The 19,020-nt window shown below is 46.8% G+C and overlaps 1 protein-coding gene across 4 annotated transcripts in view; it reads right to left on the bottom strand.

The window, feature by feature from the left end:
- The window catches only part of gng7 (guanine nucleotide binding protein (G protein), gamma 7), a 102,045-nt gene that overhangs the window by 20,818 nt on the left and 62,207 nt on the right, over positions 1-19,020 (bottom strand). For all 4 annotated transcript variants that reach the window (XM_088622240.1, XM_088622244.1, XM_088622241.1 and 1 more), the window contains one exon: positions 13,338-13,362. The gene's annotated coding sequence lies outside the window, so the exon portion shown is untranslated. The remainder of the gene's footprint in view (positions 1-13,337; positions 13,363-19,020) is intronic.

Genomic DNA, 19,020 nt, shown 5'->3' with positions numbered 1-19,020 from the left:
CAGGCACCAGTGGAAAATAGTTGTCAAACACAACTTGGCTCATGGCAACAGGTAGCAGCCCGGGCAGTCCTCATGTTCTGTGGCTCGAGGTCTTTGTCACACGAGGCTGTAACTCAGCCTGATGCCTTTGTGCCACCTATTGTGAAATTTGGGTGTTTTGCAGCTCAGGGCTTAAATGAAAGGCAGCAGAGAAATTTAATTAAAGAGGAAAAAAAGCTGAAGCTCATGTTTGCTTTTTAAAAGTGGGTGAAATGTGAACCCTTCCCAAGTGGCTCAAGAGCAATAAAGCTGCTCTTCAACCGAGCTCCGAGATCATGGGTTCGAGCTCTGGGCCCGTCACTGGCCGACCGTGACCAGGATTCCCCCAGGAAGTGGCTGAGCGGTGCAGAGGATTGGGCGGGATGAGTCCGCCAGGGCTCTGCCAGCGCTCAGTGGCCGTGATAGCGCCCCCTGCAGCCGCCTGTCGGTAAGGATCGCGCCTCTCCTCCAGTCAGCGCTGAAGCTGCAGCACGGCGCCGTGCTTCCTGGGGGCCGGCCTGCTGCTGCCCGTGTGTTTGTAGGTGTGGGTAGAGATGTGAAACGCACACATGCTTTTCCAAAACAGGTGGATATAACAAAAATTATAATGGGATCGCAGATCACGGGAGTCCAGAGCAATCTACCCAGCCAGCTTCTCTTTCTTCAGGAAACACCTGGAGCAGAACCTCAGAGCTCTAACTACAAAACAGGCCAAATGGCTTCCTCCTGTTTAGAACTGTTCTTGAGTTTCAAAGTCCAAAATTATATTATAGTCTCCCCACAAGTTCTGAAGAACTCTAGATTTTCTGAACTGAATGGATCTGTACAATACGCAGTATTGTGTGAGACTCAACAGTTAGAAACTTATCACCATTCAGTTTCCAGTATGACCTGGCTATAGTCTGTAATGTCTCAGATTGTCTCTATCTCTCCTCTGCAGTACTCTGAGAGTGTTGTAATCACAGGTCCCGGAAAGATGGAGAAGGCTTCTGTGTAAAATGCTGGGTAGTCCCTGTAGTTTCAGAAGATGTGGATTCGAATCTGAACTGGGTCATTGCCCATATGCAAATCCATTAGAATTCCCCTAAGTGGTGGCCAGTAGCTAGCCAAGGGCACGCATTGCTGGGCCCAAGTGTGTGTTTTCCTTCGTCTGGCCTGCAGTAACAACTCAGAGGTTTACTGATCACCTCTGCACATTGTGTTGCATCAAAGAAAGCTGCAACAGTTCTTGGACCCATGACCTTGCTAAACTATGTGTCCTTAGCATTTCAGAGGGCAAGCAAGTTGAGCTGTAAATCACACCTTAATATCTTTGGATAGGATGCAACCTGAGTTACAGAGATACCTCACATAGCTGAGCTGACCGAAGCAATCCTGGTGAAGTACCTTGCTCAGCGATGCCATGAACCCACATCCCTCCAGTTAGTCCAAAGATATCCCTGCCACTCTCCATTGTCTCCTGCTTTACGCCTACCTGTGCCTGTAATCTCATTTGACTCCAGCATTATCATGGCTATTCTGCGACAGTTCACCTTAAACACATGTGCCCAACAGGTCAGAGCAGTCCAATGAATCCAAACTATGTGGGATGCAGTTTTCTCCACAAGCCAGCAATGAAACTGTTTTGTTTTAGTGCTAGCCCCACCTGCTGTATTTTGTCTGACAAAAGCACAAGCATTTGACTTCTTTTATGGCACCTGTCGTAAGACAGGAAGAGGTTTTATTAGCCTAGAGATATCTGAAACCACATAACTTGAAAAGGAGCCACTAGGGCAAGTATGCCAGTAATTCTGTGCTTGGAAATAATTCTTGCCATATTTCTGATCTGATTTTCCAAGACTGTTCTTCAAAGCGCGGTGGGGGAATTATGTGGCGTTAATCAAAACCGTCGCTGTTCAGTCCTGGCGGCAGCTAGCCACAGTCAGGCATAACTTCACACTGCATTCTTCCTCTGGTGCAATTCCACAGGGATGCCACCTATGGACAAGGCCATACAATCCGGACATGATGTGAAACCCGGAGCACGCACGTCCTGCTGGCTGGCCATCAAGGTTTTGTATGGCCTCACGCTGATAAAGACAAGAGGAGAGGGAGGTGACCCAGGGTGGCTTGCTGGGTTGCTGCCTCCCTTCCTGAACATTATTTTGCAAGTATAATACAGAAACCTGTCACACTAACAGCACTTCATTCTGGGAGCCTGTAATGGGAAACATAGGGCAATGTTCAAAAGCTACAGCACACACACAGTCCCTGTGCCAAACGCTCACTGTGTATGAATCCGGTCTTCCAGCACTCAGGAAGAGAACTGGACAGGCAAGGCTCAAAGCACCTGCAGGTTGTCTGCTGCTTTCTTTTTAAGGCATGCTCTCTCCATTTCCGAATTTCTCCCCTCACATGCCTGACAGGTATCTAAGAATTAATGGTTAATGACTTACTGGATTGTATTAATTGCCAAGGTGTATCTGTCTCATCTTCAATGATAATGAGAGAAAGTCCATGGCGAACGAAAATGTAAGTGTTCGCAAACAGTGCATTGGGGCCTTGTTTCTTTTTCAGACATCTTTTAAAGACTGAACTCGGATGGGCCCAAAATATCAGCACGTCTAAAAACAGTGCTTTCAGGAAGGCTCAGATCTCTTGATCCTCCTGTGCGTCGGTTTCTCCTGCTTCTCGTTTCCCCTTTCCTCCTGGAGTGTGGGCGACGGTCGACGCAGCCGGTCGCCCTGCAGATGCAGGAAACCAGGGGCCCGGGAAGCCCGAGGACAAGAGTGAGCTCTTCCTGCAGCCCTGAGCAGCACCAAGCAGCTTTCTGAGAATGGGTGGATGAAGTGGTCCCCTGCCACACTCAAATCAGAGCCCTTAAACATACTGAAGCCATTCGGCTCCCCCAGCTCTCTACACCCATGTGTAAACATCCGCCATATTGCAAGAGTGTCTGAGTCAGGCCCTGCAGAATATGACAAGAGACATGAACTGCAGCACATAATGCAGTGATTAAACCAACTCTCTTTTATGCTTAATTTGCTTTAATGTGGTAGAGCCTAAAATAGCCCTCCTGCACGCCAGCCGAAAAAGAGCCCTGTCACTCTGACAGCCCGGCCTCTCTTGTGATGTCCTCGTGCTTCCTGGGCCCCTGGTTTCCTGCGTCTGCAGGGCGACCGGCTGTGTCGACCGTCGCCCACACTCCAGGAGGAAAGGGGAAACGAGAAGCAGGAGAAACCGACGCACAGGAGGATCCGGAGACAGTCATTCCTGCAGCTCTTCTCGGCTTCCTGAAAACGCTGCCTATGTTTAGACTTTTTGATATTTTGGGCCCATACGAATTCAGTCTTTAAAAGAAAATGTCTGAAAAAGAAATAAGATCACAGAGGCTACACTGCTGAACAACACTTGAGCCTCAATGAGCAGCCTGCTAGAAGTCAATGTCAGCAGTGCACAATCACAAAGTGCACAGCAGTGCAGATATGCAGCTGCATTGATTGTTTTCTCCTTTGGGTGTTTTATGTGAAAACAGCCCGAGCAAAAACGGAAAACATGATTCAGACCCTTGTGATGCCCACTTCAAGACCAATGCTGACCTTTATGCTTTGAACTTTGCCTTAATTTGGAATCCAGTCTTTTCCTATAACCTGTGAGCAAAATGAAATACTTCTGAGTCATCAAAAACAAAACCCTGACGTGCTATTTATAGATCTCCATGCTAAGGGGATTACTTGATGGGAAGTTCCTCCTGTTGTTCTGCACAAGTGACTTAAAAGGCTTTATTATTCCTCACCATAAAAGGCCAACAGCAGCCCAGGCCTCTGGTGAGGGAGAGATCTTGGGCCCGTTCAACAATGGGACTGTTAAAGCCATAAAATTGCCCCCCCCCCCCACACCACAGCCCCTCTAACCCTGACGTCAGTCCCAGAAACAAACAGACCCCTAATCTGGAGGGCAGGACAGCTGCCGCGTGCCAGCAGCTGAACTCAGCGCATGGAAATACAGGCTGACATCAGCGTGTCAGGGGTCTCCGCTTCACAAAGCCGGCCGCTGGCTCGGAGCTCGCCGAGCTTCCGTAGCCTTCCGGGAAGCTGCGAGCAGCTCGTGTTGGAAAAGGGTTGTTTTTCTCTGTTAGTCAGACGGCGTCATGTGAGCTCAGAGGCTGAGATCATCGGCTCAGAGCCGCTGCAGCGATCGGACAGCAATGACACACAGCGAGAGGAGAGAGGAGGGGGGGAAACTGGGGCAGGAGGCTAAGATCACTCTTTACAGGAACGATGCAGGTCCACGAGGCACCTCTCCTGCCACTTTCACTATTAACGCTGTGAGAGCGTCTCTTTCTTCCTCACTGAGATGGCAGCCAGTCAGACCGCCAAGATACTCAGACAAACCGGGCTCAGAACCAGCTGGTACCACCTGCATCTTCAAGGTTAGCCCTGAACCTCACTGGCAGAAGGAAATACAAAGGAGCATTGCTGCTGGACAGAAGTGTCACCCCTGTTCGGCACACTCTCGCCTCGTCACAGTATTTTGAACTGCTCCATTCCTCATTTCTGCAGCTAATTTTGCCATTTACTTGCTGAAAAAACAGCTCCCCTGTACTTTCATGATATGAGACACTGACACTAAATAACAAAAAACGCAAAGCTTTATTAATTGAGCAAGACCACTGTTAGATTACCTGAGTTCACAGTTCACAGGACAAGTTCTCGTTCTAATAATCTCTAGTCTACATTGGCTGTGTTTCACTAGGTAATGTAACTGCTACAGTTTCACTGTCCTTTTGAAGTACTACCCTCTTGATGTAAATATATAGCTAGGTTTGTCAGCCTACAGGGTTCCCAGCTGGAAAAAGTATAAATGTAAACACAAAGAACAGCTGTGGGAATATAGAGCAACAAACCCAACCATGTTGTTAAAGCTGATACCCTAGTTTGTTTTCCCCCCATAAAACAGCTGGATGAAATACTTGGAAAAATTAACCACTAATTACCAAACAGGCAAGATGGCCTCCTCTTCTTTGTCACCTTTCTCATGTTCTTATCTGTAAGAATAACAGAGCTTGCTGTTGCCTGGTATCAGCAGCTTAGTCCTGATGTGCTTCTGACACCAGGTCTGCTGCAGCCAGGCTGAGCTCCGACTTGGCCGGACCTCAAGCTGCCTGGCAGGGAGGTCCCCTGGCTTCCCAATGTGCACCTGGAGGGACTGCCCCTGCCACAGCTGCTCAAACACTCCCTCCCCTCTCCCCCCATGCCACACGGTGCACGCACACACAGACACACACACACAATGGCGCTTGGCTTTTGCTCCAGGCAGGTCTCCAGCTTCACCTGTTAGATCACTTCTTGCTGCAATCAAATTTGTCTCGGGCTGTGTGAAAACTCAAGACCTGTGCTGGATTCCAAGGGATGTTGTGTACTGCAGGTTTCATTAAAACCTCATTCAAATCTATGGTTACTCACACTCAGTATGCACATATGTATATTTATTTAAACTACACAGTTTGTATACTGTAACACACATATATAGTAATAAGTAGTATTTATTACACACTTTACATTACTTATATATAAACAAAGCATCATTTATATATAAGAATCTATAATAAACAGAATTGACTGCAGTGGCAAACTGCAAATTTACCATACAGTGGTACCACAGCAAATGATTGTGTGAACTACATTGCATTACAAACATGCTGGCACCAACTAAGGGCTTTTAGATTCAGCTTCCAGAGCTGTAGACTGAAAAAGTATCTATTTATTTAAACTGAAAAGGTATTTATTTTATCTCAATCTGAAGGTGACTTCAGATCTTCAGGGGGAAAACATCACACCTGGCTCATGGCAACAGAGACCTGATTTCCTTGAGCTTTTTAGTAAGCCTGTCTCACAGCTTTCAAGTGTCTTGTAGCACTGTTCAAATACAGATATGATCATATTCTAAGATGCACTTTCAAAAGTGTTTTCTTTTAATTTATTTTTTCAAGCACATGTTGTAAAACTCATTTCTCACAGCAATGTTTCCTCTGGAATAGCCCAACTTATCCTTTCATCTTAAACTTCAGAAATTCCTTCAATGTCAAGAGAGAAATGGAAATGGCAGGAATCCACTATGGACTTGAAGCTACCAGCACGCTGTAATAGTTCAGACCTTCACAACTGAGCCAAAAGCACTTGCAGAAAAAATCACTTTGAATCGCAGTACAATGAAACCTCTTCAGACACGAGATTTGGAAGACGCAACCATTGCGCAGGAATGGTGTGAAATGGCAAAGAACCTATTAACAGTCTGGAATAGGAGCTGGCCTGCGGCTTAATCTGAAATTTCTGTTCAGTTCCTAGGGAGTGCGCCAGGAATTCACACAAACGCAGCAGAAAAGGCCATGACTTCACAACATAAGCTTGCTGACAGTTTTCCACAGGCTTGCAAAATCCAGCTCCGGGTAGGCAGTTGCAGGCTGCCACAGTCTAAGCAGACGAAAAGGCAAAGTGCCTGACATGGCTGTTGCAGGACTTATTTAGTAATCGGAGCAAAGGCAAATTGTCTGAGACCCCCCGATGGTACTGAAGGCAATGAGACTGGTCACTTTAGACAGCAAAGCTTCAATAAATGAAAGAGGAGTTTCTAACTACAGATCTTGCTTTGCAGCACACTGATGTTTCACAAGAGAGTTCATATGTATATCCCACTGACAGGGAAAAAACATTACAATGGGCACAGACTCACAGATCCATTCAACAGGAGGCAGGAGAACAAGGACAAATTTGGCCACAAATCGAGGTCTGTGCGATCAGGAAGAGACAGTGGAGTCAGAATCGCTTCACTTATTAAAAGGTGGGAGAGGGACATTAATGTTTAATAGAACTGATCTTAGCTTAACATGCCTTAACCTTAGCATACTATATGTTTTATGCTAACCATATGTTTTTATCACAAAATACTTTTCATTCCATTTCTTGTTTGAAGTTGTATTTAAACAAGCTTTAGTTACACTCATTTATTACAGCTGTACTGAAATCCTAACGGCACGATAACTGTACTTTGGTGGCCCACTGGCAATAAATGAATTTTTGGGATTTTAGTTTGCATCTCCAGGAGCCATAAACAACTTGCAGTCAAACAGCCATGTGTGAGCTGTACTGAAAACACAACTTTGAAAGAGCTGAGACATCCCACATGGATATAAGGATAATGGATCCACAGGATGTTTGGAAATCTCTTATCTACAGGGACAGATGAAATATCTTTAGAACTAATTCCAAGCAATACAAGATTACACAAGAAGGAAGGAGGCATCTATGGCATCATAAAGCACAATGAATGCACTCAATGGTGGGACCTACCAGCACTTGACTTCAGTGAAAGGTTTTTAAATTAAATCAGACATGAATCCATTCAGCTGCCCCTGGGATTTACTCAGAGCTCTTGACTACCCAACTAACCAATCAAGTCAAGATCAACGTGAAACGTGTTTAGCCACTGACACTGGAAAGTCCCCATTAAAACCAGCAGGACAGGAGATCTCTGGGGTCAAAGGTAAAGACCCAAGCCTGTGTAAAATGAGAAACCCAGAAGGTGACTGGGCCCTTCGGCTCACAGACATCACTAGCGCGTGGTAAAGCAGATTCAGATATGACCAAACAGACTGTGGAAAGATCCCTATGCACCTGTTTACAAATGGAAGGAAATTTCTTTGTATCTCTTCCAAATCCAGCTTTTAGGGAGTTTTCACATACTGTGCACATCTACTAGTGTTTTCTAGATGATTAAGGCTTCAAATACCTGTTGTAATCAGTCCATTTCCCAGATCGGAATCAAATCCTCCCACAGCTGTGTCTCACTGAGGCTCAGAGAAGAGCACAAGGAGCTGCACAAGCTGGGAGGAAAGGTTCACACAGCTCAAGAAGCAGAGGGAAGAACTCCAGGGTTTCTTCAGTGCAAACAGATCGCAGCTCTTTGCCTACTAAATGTCTAAGAGGTACAGCACACAGGATTCCCTTCAACTTCGGTGTTCAGAGCCTGCCAGATGGAACACTAAAATTCCAATAAAATATTAAGGCCTCTGCTAAAACTTAAATGTGGGTCGTAGGGGCTAAACAAGGTCACAATAAGAGTGAAATGCTACAAATTCTAAATTAAGAAACAAAAAATGCACACATAGCCTTTTGAAAGTTTTTTCTGGAGACAATGTCCTGTTGTGTCTACCCTGTGACGAAGTCTCCTCTCCGTCATGTGAAACTGGGCATAGCGCCCACTCCCACACACTTCACGTGGAAAATGAAATAGGCTAAACCACATGTTGTTTGGGGAGCCATGTGAGTGAGGCTGCCTCGGCCACTGAGATATTCTCACATCAATAACACACACAATCAACTGCCCGTGCCCAGTCAGGCCTGACCTCACTGAGACGCTCTCTCTGAGCTGACCTCCTGGGAACAGCAGTGCCCAGCGTTACTGTGGTCTCCTAGCCCTGCAACAGAAAACAAGTACCACCCCTGCTCAGATTGCTGGTGCCAATGGTCTTTTTCAGCCCTTTCACACAGGAATTACTGATAACTTTGAACATATCTAAATACTCGTCATTCCCTTTAAATGTTTATTTACGAGATCTTTATGTCGAAAAGGTAACATGCAGACCACAAGATTTCAGTAACAATTATTCCAAATTCAGGCTATATTACTACTGATTAAGATCATTGCCAGCACACTGCAGACAGGATATAAGACTAGATAAAGCCTTGATTAGCAAAGTCAACACAAGTTTTTAGACGGGGCTGTTTTGGTAGTTTAAGTGTTCCTGTTTGCAGATGTGAAGCATGAAAGCACATTTTCTGTTCTCTGTATGACTTATTTTTCTTTTTTTACCAAAATTGCTAGTATTTGATGTCAGTGATTTATAAGAAAAGTTACAGAAAAGGTTAAAACAAAAGTTAAATGACTCACACCCTGCCATTCAGCAGCACAGTGATTAGTGCATAGGCTTGACTGCATACAGAAAAAGAGTCTTAAACAAGTTAGCAGGTCCATGACTGGTGGCAGCTGGGACTGGTGATCACACAGCCTGAAGCGGCACAGTGGTCAGCATTGCTGTCTCACAGCACCAGAGCCCCGGGTTCAATTCCAGACCTGGGGTGCTGTCTGCGTGGAGTGTGTATGTTCTCACTGTGTTCAAGGTGGTTTCCTCCAGGTGCTCCAGCTACCTCCGACAGTCCAAAGACATGCTGATGGGTTAATTGGCTACTGGGAAAACTGGTCCTGGAGTGAGCGCGTCTGTGTCTGCCTTGTGCTGGACTGGTGTCCTGTCCAGGGTGTACCCTGCCTTGCACCCGTTGCTTGTCGGGATGGGCTCAGGCTTGCCCTGTATTGGACATTTCCTATTGGATATTGTTTCGGATAATGGATTACAGAAACCAGCAAACACAAGGGTGCCCCTGGACCAGCACTAGACTGTGGTCCATGGATCCCTGGTGCTGCTGCAGGTCTGCAGAACAAAACCAACTGAGTGCTAATTATGTCTTAATTGCAATAGATTTCCAAAAGCAGTGAAGTGCAAAAAAACACTAGCACTGTGTGGGGGGCCCAACACTTGTGAAGACCTCAATCCTATTGCAAACAGGTGAACCAGCACGAGCAGCTCAGTACTACAGTGCAATACTCCCATCACAACCATAACTGTCGGATTCCCGGCTGGACCAAGGGCTGCAAACATGGTAACTCTGCAATTCATTACACCTCTCATTCCAGCTGTTCTCACTGCCTGCAGAAACCCGACACATAATTAAGGAAGGGATTCCAATATTTTGGCCAATTAGTGTCAGTACTGCACCCACTGGTTTTAAGTACCAAAAACACAAGTTCTCAAAACTAAACTTTAACACGTCCAACGCAGTACGGATTCCTGCAGCATTAAATAGTTAAGACCTTGTGCAAAATATTAAAAGTGTAAGAGAAAAACCCTGTGAATAAAACAATGTGGAAGAACATGTGAAAACAAAGCCATGTGTCCAGTTCTTGCTGCAAATAACTGATTGCATGCCTGTTTCATTTCTGTGCAGGAAAAACCCACTGGATTTATGACACGAGGCTGGATAATCAGAGAGCAACTAATGAACAGAAACACTAAGAAAGATACAGCAGGACTGGCGTTAGTTAGCAGTTCAATTTCGCACATTAGGAATGACAACATCACATGCTGAACTGCCTGCTACATATTTTACATTCAATTCACAAAGAAGAGACATGTTGTAAAAAGACAGTATGCAACTGTATTAAAATATGAGACACAGTAGTCCAGTTCTTCTCCAAACACAACATGCAACGATGACAAAAGTGAGTGTAGGTTTTCCAGGCCCTGATGCGGATGGCGGTATAAAGAGCCAAGCCAAGTGTTTCTGCCTGCTCCGTTTTGTGCTTGGAGTTTTGCAGCTGTACTGGCCGCATGTTAAAGCTCAGTGCGGGAGACTGATGCCCAGGCCCTCCCCTTTCCCCGGGACACCCCCCCCCCATGGGGCTCTCTTCCTGCCCACCCCAGCTCCAGCTGGGAGCTCCGCTGTGGCTTTCGGGAAGCCTTGACAGGAGAGTCACGCTGTCTCGGCGGCCGGCAGGAAGCTGGGAGCATGCATGGGCTGGGAGACAGCCTGCCTCCCCCCGGAGACCGCGGAGAGGCTGGGAAAGTGGGATGAAATTGACACTGGGCAGGAGACGGCCATTGTTCTGTCAGGGCCCAGACTTGGGTGGATTGGACAGATCAGCAGGGATGCAGTTAGTAATTTCACAGAACACTGTACTGTCCTTTACCAACCCACCACTTACTCCAGAGAGCAGACTCTTGGGATGTACTTATCTCTCCAGCATTTTACAAACCACATCCTTACTGCTGGACTTTTTTCTCCCCTTGTCTCCTGAATCAAGACACGCTTGTCTGATGTCCAAGAGCCCTGATAACCACACAATGGTCTCTTCCACCCGAGTGTCTAGCTAACAGACATAGTTTAAGACATAGTATATACATGAAAAAACCTTCCAGGAAACCAGACCTGCAAGTCAAACAAATTAACTCCCTCCAACTTTTCTGCACAGCAGCCTACAAAATCTGAACCAAAAAAGATTTTTCTCCCTCTCCCATCAGTAGCTTCACAGCTGCTTTACGTACTAATATTTCTGCAACAGGCACTTAAAATTGGAATGGCGCCAAACTAGAAGCCTGATATTTGGAGCCGACCGCATTAAACCAAAGATATGAAATTAAAAAAAACCACCTTCTTAAAGAAGTTAACCAGCAATCGGAAAGTGCAGAGCTAGTGTGTAAAATTACCTTAAATAACAATGCACTGAAAACTTGATGGTAGACCTCAGATGGGAAACTGTAAGACACTGGTAAAATCTCCCCAGCTTTCCTATGTGACTCAACAAGAAAAGCAGCAAGTTCAGTAGAAGTCTGACTCCATGCTCCATCTCTGAAGGCTATCGACTAAGGCAGTTGCTCAGAAAGGCTCAGTTTTTAGCCAAGAAAAGAGGAAATGGTGATAAAGGGGGAAAGAAATCCTAGAAAACCGAAAGAAATAGACAGTTTTGTTAGATGTTGTCTTGTTGACACAACAGGCAAAAAGCCCACTCTTGCCCTCACTTGTCATTGTGAAAATAAAGGCCAGTCACACAGTGCATTAGAACACACTGCACGCCAGGCTCCAGGGCTCGCGGAACGGGAATGACTTCCAGGAGTCTTGAACGGAAACCTGCTGGCTCAGAGGACGTGGGATTTCTGAGCAGGTGAGACAGGTTGCTGAGCAGGTCGGACAGAGAGTACAGCAAGTTTCACCTGGGGGGGGAGTGGGGCCCTGAGAAAGCCTGGATCCCCTGCACAAAACTGAAGAGACACAAACCCCCTGTCCCACAGCTTGGCCTTGCACATGGTACAGGGAAACTGGCAAACAAAAGGTCACACAGAGCAAAATGGATTTTTTTTTGTCTTCAAAAAATAAAATTAGACTTTGTATTCAGAAGTCACTTATTTATGTAATTAAGTACTTATATAAGTGGCATATAAATGCAGTATTAATGACCAGTGAGGTTGAAAGAAAAATAAGTATAAAAAATAAAATACATGAATGCTGTTATCTATCTGCACTTTAGATGCAACCAGGGATGTTAGACACCCAGGCACTCGGCCAGCACATACCCTGTAGGAATACTGACTAAATACAAACACGCACGCGGACATGCTCGACAGTTCCGGTCAAGTCAGAAAACCTGAATGTTTATTATGCTTATGGCTTGATAGACGCAATGCAAGAATTTGTGTAACGTATGCAAGCTTTTCTAAACTGATCCAGCCAGAGCTGGCCAGACAGGTGGGTGAGGTGATCTCTCCAGGGGAACAGCCCACACATCAAGGCCTGTAACTCCACAGCAGCAGGGAGTTTCTGGGGGGCAGGGAGTGTCCAGCTGTGCCCTGTAGCACAAGGAGTCAGTATGCAAAGCGCAGGGTCTGGCTGGGGGTCCTGGAGTGGGACAAGGGAGTGATTTGCATGCGGGAGGCAGTGTCTCTGTGGCACAAAAGGCTGGTTTGCCAGTTCTCTCCTGCCTGCAGTCGCCTGGCAGTCACATGCAAATGAAGGCGCGGGCGGACAGCGAGGTGCCACCGGCACTCCCGGCGCCTCTCGTGTCCTGACATGATCTGGATCACCGTGGCGACTGCCCCTCAGGCCTGTGGTGTGCACACGTTCAACTGCACGATCCGAGCCAGGGACTGCAGAATTCCTGCTGAACGCCACCCGCCACCCGCCACTCTCTGACAGCAGCTCTCAGGTTTGGGAAACTGCTCTAAGATAAAGGTGGAAGAGCTGTCTTAATTCACTTCCTTCTGAACCTTTGGTTTATGCAAGGATGAGACTCTTTTAGTACGTCTGTGCTAGCACAAGCACAGACAGGCTGTAATCAGGCATGATCAAGAACCCCTAAGGTCCTCTCAGAAAGATCATCCCCAAAGGCATCAATTTCCTACTGCAATCTACATGTGCAGGCTGACAGACCATTGTGCTAACAAATACGACGCTCATCTCAACACTGATTGTGTACTGCAGTCTTCAAGACTGGCAGGGAGGGCAACATGCTCTCTAAGAGCACATTCATGACATTCACATGTTGGAGAAGCTGTCTCAGTGAGAACAGCGTGCCCAGCTAGCTACAATCTGCACATACAGCACTGCGGTGACAGGGGGCCCAGTCTGTACTCCACTGCAACAGCACCGAAAGCAGATTTCTGAGCTGTTTCCCCATTTTCATAAAAGTCCAATTAAAAAACTTCACAAATCAATATGATCATTTTTTCTTACCTTTTCGCTTGGTCTCAAACTGTTCCTGCAAGAGAGAAAAAAATAAATTAGTGGAATTATTGTGAGAGGGACAAACATGCTTAACCCCTGCATGCCTTCAATACAAAGACATATATAAAAATTCATTATACTCTGTGTTCTGGGTTTTCTGCTATTAGCAGCTATGGCATCTTCACTAGGTCCCATTTAGCCAAACATAATCACTGCCCCCTGCGTATTTTTAATTCGAATTTAATTAGAATTATTTGAAACTTTGTAGCTGTGATCATTATACATCACATACATCTCTATTCTGTTGAAAACAATGTTGTTAGGATATCTTGTTCTACACCTGGAGGAAATAAATGCACAGCCATACAGAAAAATCAAATGTTCAACTGCAGGACGGATCAATTGGGCAACAAACCAGGCAAAATTCAAAGGGATGCCACATGCCAAAAGATAAACACTGAAAACATGAAACACCAGTTACAGTATACTAAGCTTGGATAAAACACATAGCACTAAAAGGAGTTAGATGGGGAACTTGGCTTTGTAACTTCTGGAGAACCTGCTGCAGATATTAATGTTCAAACCTGATATCCCTACTACAGGTACAAAATGGTTCTGCTCTTCTAATATTGGAAAAATATCTTCAAAACATTTATATTTTCCCCCAAAAGGGATCAAAGCGCAAGCGGCCATCAAGAGGCCCTGGCCCTCAAATGCCTACCCTACCGCAGCAACGAAAACCGTCGAGCTAAACCGATCAATGATTCAATTCAGTGTTTTAGTCACATCATTCAGAAGTTCCTTTAAACAAAAGCCAGAAGAAACTGGGTGAGATCCCAGGAATTGGTTTTCCAAGACACTGATTTAACAGCAGGAGCTGAAGTGTTTTAGGAAATCTACTTTGGGTGCTTCCTATTTAAACTGAGGTGAAGCATCTCTCACTGTATACAAAGAGATGCACCACGTCTGGCTTGACTTCCAGCATCCCACTCCTGCAGGCTGCAGGAATGCTTCTGTGACGGTTACAGCCCTCTGCAGGCAACCCCTCCTACATCCTGCCCAATCTCAACTGAGGCACCAGCCTGACAGGACACCCTTGGCAGCTCTCCTCCTGCACAGCCTGCACCTTCTATGGGCAGGAAAAGCTGTCCGCTTGTCACATCAGCCTACGAAAGGTGGCCGACATCAGAAAAACCACCAAGAAAAGGATAATTTTAGCAGACGGTATTTTAGGAACAGGAGGAGTTTTCTCCTAAAGATAAGGCGTCAGATGACTAATTCATTATCACATAACAGCAACCACATAACAAAGTGCAAAGTAAAAAGCATTCCCATGAAATTTACATCAATTGTCTTTAAATGGCCACAATTAACTAAAAGCACAGACTGAAACTTGAATGAGATGGAGAAAATCAGCCAAGAGGAATAGTCAAATATCTCTCCTAACCAGTGTGAAAAGCTGGTAGACACCCCAAAAGACTTAAAGATGTTATTCAAGCAAAAGGTGGCTCTAGCAAATATTAATGCATGGTGTCTGAATACTTATGCAAGCTGGTTTGTTACTTTAAGATATCTGCTGACAAATAACTAATCTTGTCTGTCTGAGCATGTGAATTTGCAATTAAAATACTGGTTGAAAAAAGATGTGTAAGTAGAATTTGAAATCCAGCAATATTTGTCTGTATATCCATCCTTTGCTTTGATTTGGAGTCACTGTCTGGTGCACAAACAACAGGTTCATTTGGTTCTGTCCAGGGGGCAAAGCCTTTGAAAGTGATGTCTTTTTGTTGAGTCCTAGACCTTCGTGCATCATTCACGCTCCTCTCACCTCTCTCCCCCTGTGCTTTCTCACACTGCTCGCTGGTCACTCAGCTGCTCCTACTCTTCTCTCTCCCGCCTCTGGAGCTCATTCTACCCCTCTGTACCCCTGTGTTGGCACCCCGAGCCCTGAAGCATCAGCCCAGCACCCCTTCAAGATCCCCAGCTCAGATCACACCTGGATCCACTGCTGAGGTCATAGGGTCTTGCATCGCCCCGCTCAGTGCATTACGTTGAAACTCTGCTGTTTATACCATGTTACACAACATGGGCTATTAGCCCTGCATCAATCTTCCTACAGTCAAGGACTTGTTCTGAAAGTGCTGGGCGAAGGCTTCAATTAAGGAGACACTAAAGAGAGTTAAACTGTACTTTTTAAAATCTCCTCACCTTTTACTGAACATTCAAACATCTCGGCAAGCAGTGGTTCAGTTGATCTAATTAAGGATTAAGGACAGGGTGTGGCGATCACTTTAACCACATATAGCCAAAAGCAGAGAGCAGCTCTCACTTTTGGGAAACGATCTCGGTGGCCATTTATAATAAATCAGAAACCAATGAATCAGAGTGAAAAAAAATGACTTATCTTCCAGTGCTGCTGTGGGGCTGGGGCTAACAGACAGTGCATACTGGTTTGTGACTAAATACAAAACCATCCTCAAGCTCAACCGATTTTCGTTTTAAGAGCGTGCATTAATTTCAAGGCCACGTTGTCAAGACACTGCCAGACTCGGAAAGACTACCTTCCCAGGTGGCCCAAACGATGCAGGCTCTACTCTACGATCACGGGTCCGAGCCCGGCTCATGACACTAGTCGACTGTAACCAGGATTCTTTAAGAGTTAGTGCAGAGCTGGTACAGGGCTGTATTGCCTGGGAGCTGTTGATTGACGAGTGGCTCAAAGGTGGTCAGGCTGGAGTCTGTGCAGTTCCTTATTGTGTGCTGTGTGCAGGCAGAGATTCTTAACAAAAGATATAACCTTGTAACAAAGAAATGCACAAACTGTGGACGGCGTATTCAAATAGCATCAGTGACTGCCGGTAACACAGCGAGCTGCAGTCTGATCAGCAGGACTGCTGGTAACACAGCGAGCTGCAGTCTGATCAGCAGGACTGCTTGTAACACAGTGAGCTGCAGTCTGATCAGCAGGACTGCTGGTAACACAGCGAGCTGCAGTCTGATCATCAGGACTGCTGGTAACACAGCGAGCTGCAGTCTGATCATCAGGACTGCTGGTAACACAGCGAGCTGCAGTCTGATCAGCAGGACTGCTGGTAACACAGCGAGCTGCAGTCTGATCAGCAGGACTGCTGGTAACACAGCGAGCTGCAGTCTGATCAGCAGGACTGCCGGTAACACAGCGAGCTGCAGTCTGATCAGCAGGACTGCCGGTAACACAGCGAGCTGCAGTCTGATCAGCAGGACTGCTGGTAACACAGTGAGCTGCAGTCTGATCAGCAGGACTGCTGGTAACACAGTGAGCTGCAGTCTGATCAGCAGGAAAATGCTAAGGTGACACACACATGAATGAACACCTCTTCCAAGGCCCCACTGGATAATTAATCACAGCACAATGACAAGTGAGCACTGGGAGCAACCTTGTTGCTCTATTAAGCAAATCCCTGCTGGATTGGGAGCGCTGTGGGATCGGCACACAGATGGACCTTCTCTTTCATGTCTTACGATGACATTCAGCAGTGCTCTGCCCCCCCACGCGCGCTGCCAGGGTGGCGCGTTGCCGCTGAGCGACAGGACCCCTCGCCGCTGCAGCCGGGCGATCCACCTGGCTGGTTAACCCCACCTCCCGCCCAACTCGGCCCATCACACGTGCCAGCGCGTTCGAGTGCAGGGCTGCTCCTCCAAAGCACCCCAGTATGCATCGTCCAGTACGTCCTCAGACAGCAGCCGTGCCCATATCCTTATCCAGCTGAGCAGAAATGCAATAATTAGCATTAATTAGAAAGCTGGACCCAGAAAACAGAAAAAAATGAGCACTGGGAAGCATGTGCTGTGCAGCTCTGTTTTAATCCCAAAAGATGCTCATTTTGCAACTAGGGGAGAGCAAAACCAAGCTTTGTCTGTTTTGTTTACATTTTAAAACAGGAACTTTGATTCCGAATGGCTTGGAGACCTAAAAAACTCTTGGCTTTCAGTGCAAAGCTGGTCGCGAGCGGACCTGACACCGCACCTTCAATAACGAGAACAGAAAGCTGGCGAAGGAGACGTGGGCTCTGGCGCGAGACTCGTCTGCAGGGCCTGGCGAGCACACTGCACCGACCAAGCAGAAACCTCCACATCTGTCTCGGCACATTTACTCAAGACAAAGTAGCGGACAGGAACCGCGCTAGGCTGACGTGCAAACAGCCTACTGCTCAGCAGCCCTGAAACGGCGCACATTGCTGAGCGATGGCACTTTCATTTCTGCTCCTGAAACAGGAAAGCAGGGCTTTAAAAATCTCTGTGCTGGAATCAAACCTTTACCTGGCCAGCAGCACACATTACAATGTCCATCCATTTTCTAACTGCTGCGTCCAGTTCTGGGTTGCGGGGGAGACAATCCTTTCCCTGCACAAGGCAGGGTACACCCTGGAGGGGACGCCAGCGCATCGCAGGGCAGGCACACACAAACACAGACACGCACCAACTCACATAAGGGCTAATTGTCTTTGGACTTTGGAAACTCACATGAACACAGTGAGAACGTGGAAACTTCACAGACAGCACCCCAGGTCAGAAATTGAACCCAGGGCCCCAGCGCTGCAAGGCAGCAATGCTGACCCCTGCGCCACATTATAATATCAATGAAACTAATCATTTGAGCTTTGCCACTCCAAACATCATTAGACAGGAAAATACTAATTTTCAGAGAAGGCTGGAAACAAAACCAGTTAAAATGTCACTAAGAGCCTTTAAAGAAGCCTGTGGGCTTGTGAACAGCTCCCTGCTCTCCGCTCCTGCTCCGGGAGGCGAGGCGAGGAAACAAAAACATGCCCAGACACTTGACACTCTTCAAAGAGCGAGCACTGCGATCCGCACGCAGGAAGAGCCCACGCGCAGCAGAGAGGGCTGGAGAGCGCCGGCCAGGCTGGATCGGGGGGGGGGGGGGGGGGGGGGTGAGAGAGCACGGAGCGGGAACGCGCGAGACGGAGAGAGGGCAGGGAGGCGAGAATGCGAGGGACACAGAGCAGGGACGCGACAGAGGGGCGTAGGCAGAGACAGGCTGGGCGACACTGCCGAGTGACAGACCGCGAGAGAACAGGGCGGAATGACAGCTTTGGTGTGACCTGACACGCACTGTCCAGGGCCAAGAGGTGCAGAGCACTTTCCAGGAAGCCTGAGAGAAAGAAAGGATCACATATCTATATCCAGGGAGGATTCAAGCCATGCAGACTCCGGTACGGATGTATACACAGGAGACCCAGTATTTCACCTGCTGCGTCTGAACAATGCGTCTCCATGCAATCATCATTTGGCTTAAGGGATCAACATTTTGTTCATCTCTGATGAAGCAAACAGGCATTTTGCAAACTGCACTGTGCAGGTGCCCCAGGCCCTGGTCCTGGAGAGCCGCGGTCCAGTTATTCTTTCACCCTAAATCAGTTATTCCAAGATTAGGAGCTCCTGTAACAGCAACTGATTAAGTAAGCAAGTAATGTTTCCGTTACAGGAACACTGGTTCTTGAAGGCATAAGAATATTCTGATTTTTTTTTTCAAATAATCTCTAAAAGACTGAACACACCTCTGGTTTAACTGATCATATGTAGATTGCTCCAGGCCTTTAGAGGGTGATGATTTAAAGGCTGCCTATAAACCCTACTGGAAGGGGGAGACCCCTGCAGCAGGCTGTCCGCTTCTCTGTATATTTGAGGTCAT

This window comes from Lepisosteus platostomus, chromosome 27 (assembly GCF_059453375.1).
Source record: "Lepisosteus platostomus isolate fLepPlt1 chromosome 27, fLepPlt1.hap1, whole genome shotgun sequence".
Taxonomy (NCBI): Eukaryota; Metazoa; Chordata; class Actinopteri; order Semionotiformes; family Lepisosteidae; genus Lepisosteus; species Lepisosteus platostomus.
This window is presented reverse-complemented; position numbering and strand designations above follow the sequence as displayed.